General features: G+C 46.5%; 1 pseudogene across 1 annotated transcript; it reads left to right on the top strand.

Annotated features, from left to right (window-relative positions):
• The first annotated feature begins 908 nt into the window (after window positions 1–908).
• LOC310798595 (nucleolar transcription factor 1 pseudogene) lies at window positions 909–3,101 on the top strand (annotated as a pseudogene). The gene has a single exon. The product of its transcript is annotated as a nucleolar transcription factor 1 pseudogene (transcript).
• The last annotated feature ends 1,732 nt before the right edge of the window (window positions 3,102–4,833 follow it).

Raw genomic sequence — 4,833 nt, forward strand, 5'->3', positions numbered from 1 at the left:
TCCAATAATACTAAAGACGTCTTTAAGCATACAAGAGGGAACACTGTCTAGGGGGGAGGCCGTGGGTCGCAGACGACAAACCACCTCTGACAGTGAGAGATATAGGTTCAAAGTGGTCAAGGACAGCTGAGCATGTAGGAGGAACAGAGGGGTCTAGGGTAACGGAGGTGGGTGGGTGAGGACCTAAGAGCGGAGATCTTGTCAGTGAAAAACCTTAGAAAGTTTTTACAGAGTGTGGGTGACGGCACAGTGTGAGCTGTGTATTACATGAGTTTATCAGAGAGTTTAAGGTACTGAATATAACCTGAGGCCTGTGATTAATGTTTGATACAAGGTTGGATGTAAACTCTGTTTTTAACTGCTCTCTGGTAGTTTGTTAGACAGTCCCACAGAATTCCTAGGAGAGTTGGAGCTTGTCCTTTTTCCATTTTCTCTCAGCTTGTCCGCATGCACATCTGAGAGCGCGGGTAGTCTAATTTAACCATAGCTCTGAAAGTGCTTAAAGATGCATGCTACAAATGAAAGCCACAAGGTGGCCAACTCATGTTTGATTTTTGGTATAGCGCCCCCACTGGAAAAAGGTACCAGCCACCAGTGGGGACCAGTGCCGCACATACGGAAGACTGCAGGAGGAGCACAGGCCCAAAAGTGTGCCCATGGTGCATCGTCTCCAGTCTCCATGCTAGAAATGAGCGTGTGAGATTTCTAGTTTATTAAGTAAAGATTGTAATTCCTCGAGTGACTTCAATGATGACATCAAGTGTTCGAGTGACATCACTGGTGACATCACAGATTACAACAGACACTGAAGATGTCATAGATATTGTGACATCACCAGTGATAATAACTCATAACTCCAGCCCAGCAAAGGCTATAAGTAGGACTTGTGAACAACAGTATGCCCACAAATGAATGTTGCAATGGAGGCAGACACCCAAGACCAAGTGTGGCGAAATGATGACCTCTTAAAACTACTGGAAGCCATGAAAGTGGCCCTGTCCCAGAATGATGTGACTAAGTACAAGACATCAGAGTCCCACCTCGACTGGGAGAAGGTGGCCTTCAACTCCTACACAGGGGAGATGTGTAAACAGAAGTGGCAGGAGGTCTCCAAAGAGCTCTGTAAATTCCGAACGCTAACAGAGCTTATTTTCGATGCGCAAGACTACATCAAGAACTCTTACAATGGCAAGAAACTAAAGAAACATCCAGATTTCCCACAAAAACCCTTGACTCCATACTTACGCTTCGACATGGCAAAGAGGGCAAAGTATGCCAAGCTGCACCCAGAGATGAGCAACCTAGATCTAACTAAAATCCTCTCCAAGAAGTACAGAGAGTTGCTTGAGAAAAAGAAGAAAACATATGTTGAGGAGTTCTTAAGATCCAAGACACCGCAGCAGCTGTGGTACAACCATGAAAAGAAGGGCTTACTCAAAACACACCCAGATGCAACCACCAAAGACATTAAAGACAGTCTTGGTAAAGAGTGGACACAGCTGTCTGACAAAAAGAGACTCAAATGGATTGGCAAGTCCTTGGAGCAGCACAGAGAGTATGAGGGGGGGATGCGGGAGTTCATCCAGCAGCACCCAGAGTTGAACATGACTCAGCAGGATATCGTCAAGTCCACACTGACCAAGGCTGAGAGGCAGCTGAAGGACAAGTTTGATGGCCGACCTGACAAACCGCCTCCATATGGCTACTCGATGTTCTGTGCAGCGGTGATGTCGAGCATGAAAGACGTAGCCCCCACAGAGCGCATGGTCCTGTGCAGCCAGCGGTGGAAACTCCTGAAACGGAGAGAGAAGGATGGCTACCAGAAACGCTGTGAACAGAAGAAGAAGGAATATGAAATTGAGATGAACAGATTCCTCTGCAGTTTGTCAGAGGAGGAACAGCAGCGGGTGTTGGCTGAGAAGGAGATGATTGATTTTAAGATGGGTGGTGGGGCCAGCAGTCCCACCTCCCAAAGGAAGGGCTCTAAAGCAAAGACGAGCCCAGTAAAGCCCAAAAGGCCCATCTCAGCCATGTTCATCTTTTCAGTGGAGAAGCGTCCCAAACTGCAACGGGAGCGGCCGGACCTGTCCGACACTGAGCTCACAAGACTGCTGGCACGCATGTGGAACAATCTGTCAGATAAGAAGAAGCAGAAGTACAAAAGCCTAGAAACAGTCCAGAAGGCAGAGTCAGCGAAGAAGGAGATGGAGGATCGTAGTTGTCTGTCAGACCCACCCAAGAACACACAGGACATCTGGCAGCATAGTGTCATGGGAGACTACCTGGCCAGATTTAAGAAAGACCGGTCAAAGGCACAGAAAGCAATGGAAGGAACCTGGAACACCATGGAGAGGAATGAGAAGATAATGTGGATCAAAACGGCAGCAGGGGGCCAGAAAAGATATGAGCGAGATTTGTGTGAGATGCGTTCATCTGTCACTGCCATTGCCTCAGGGAAGAAAATGAAATTTGATGGCGAACCCAAGAAACCACTATCAAGCGGATATCACAAGTTCTCTCAGGAGATGCTGTCCAACGGAAAGCTGAACCACCTCCCGATAAAAGAGCGCATGACTGAGATTGGCCACTGCTGGCAGAGGTTACCGCTGAATCAAAAGGATCGGTACAAGAGAATAGCCAAGGAGAAGCAGAGACTGTACAAAGTGCAGCTAGAGCAATGGTTCACGAGTCTGTCCTCACAAGAAAGGAATACTTACAGAGAATATAATTCACAAAAAATAAGTAGAGCGAAACCAAGAGGCCCCAATGCCAAAGTGAAGGCAAAGGCCAAGAAATCTGATTCGGAGGAGGAGCATGACGACACTGATGACGACAATGAGCAAGAGAAGGCTTCCTCCGAGGCAGACTCATCCAGCGAGGACGACAATGAAGATGATGACGATGATGATGATGACGAGAATGAAGATGAAGACAATGAAGATGACTGCAAGGAAGATGATGACAACGAAGTTGACGACAACAAAGGTGACGACAACGAAGAAGACGAGGATGACAACGAGGCGGAAGACAAGGAGAACGAGTCAGAGGACAGCAGCATTGAGTCGAGTTCGGCGGAGACGTCGGACTCGGAATTCGACTGAAACGGGACGAACCTGTCACGAGACGGGCTGAACACTCACTTTGACACTGTCATGTTGACACCTTCACTCAAAATGTGTAGGTTATTATGGGGGGATTTGGGGGGCTTTTGTAAATATAAATAAATAAATGACAGCCCTTCAACTGTTAGTGAGGGCATATTATCAGATATTTGCCAAATGTGGGAATAAATTCCTTACCAAGAAATGTCTTCACAAATGTTTTTAGAAAGGTGTCTACTAAGACATATAATAAGCATAATCATAATCATAATTATGGGCGCCTTTCAGAACACTCGAGGAGACCTTACACAACAGTTAAAAACAAGCAGCAAATAGGCAATCAAACAGTAATTTAAAAGATAACTTAAAAACAACAATTAAGTAAAAAAGAATATCACACAATACGCCAGTTTAAAAAGGTGCCTTTTCAGACAAGGTTTTGAAGTTGGAGAGAGTCAATGTCATGGATGTCTTGTGGGAGGGAGTTCCAGAGATGCGGGGCAGAGTGACTTAAGGCTCTAGACCCCATGGTGGTCAGGCAGGCAGAGGTTACAGTGGGTTGGAAGGCAGAGGAGGATCGGAGAGTGTGAGAGGGAGTGTAGTGAGTAGTGAGTTCAGAGAGGTGCAATATTGTGAAGGGCCTTAAAGGTGATAAGTCGATACGGTATTTAACGGGGAGCCAATGGAGTTGTTGAAGGACGGGAGTGATATGGTCTATGGAAGGAGTTCTGGTAATGATATGGGCAGCTGAGTTTTGGACCAGATGGAGCTTACACAGACACTTCTGAGGAAGGCCGAATAGGATGGAATTGCAATAGTCGATACGGGATGTAACCAGGGAGTGGATGAGAATGTCGGTGCTGTTGGGTAGCGACGGGCGGAGACGGGTAATATTGCAGAGGTGGAAGTAGAGTAGGTGGACCGAGGAAGCAAGGATGACACCCAGGGCCCTATCTTCCGACAGGCGATATCCCCTATTAGCACTTGCGCACCTGTTTGCGCGTGCCTTAATGCAGGCAAGATAACAGTCCGCCTGTTGCGCATTTGTCCAGGTGTTCTGTTGAGTTTTGCTCCCCCGCCCAGGAGCAAAAAAAAGCATCCCCACCTCACGGGAGCATACTTGTAATGATTTATACAGAAATGTAACTGTTTAAAAGTGATATAATTGTCTGGTAGACGTGACCTCCCTGATTTCTAAGTTAAAACAGCCCGAAATATTTTGGGGATGCGCAAACGTTCACGGCACGTGTCGCAAGCGCAAATTAGAGCCGTGCCAAAATCATCTGCACCCCAAAATGCCTGCGCAAATGGGATTTGGGCAGTCTTAACTACCAGAATTATTTACGGGTGTGGCCAGGCAATGCTGGGCATTACGTCAATCAAAACCAATCAGATTCCCGTCTCGCAATGGCTGTTTGCACAAGGCATGCAATATTCTGTAATTCTCTCCATGCGTAATAGAGTGGACTCACTCGTGCCGAGGACAGAGAGAGCTTATTGACAGATCGTCTGTGGTGCCAACGACCCTCCGGGTTATTAAGGTAAATAGCCTATGTCCATTGTCCAACAAGTTTTCTCAATTAATTTCCCTCTTTGCGATGTGATAAAAGTTTCTCAGTGAGTTATGATTGCCTCACTGAATTATCTGCTAATACCCAATTTTAGCAGCATAATTTGATGTCCTGGCATGGCAAGGCTGTGCGTAATGACATATCCAAAAGGAATTTTACTT

Source organism: Poromitra crassiceps, assembly GCF_964638095.1.
Source record: "Poromitra crassiceps genome assembly, chromosome: 25".
In the NCBI taxonomy this organism is placed as follows: Eukaryota; Metazoa; Chordata; class Actinopteri; order Beryciformes; family Melamphaidae; genus Poromitra; species Poromitra crassiceps.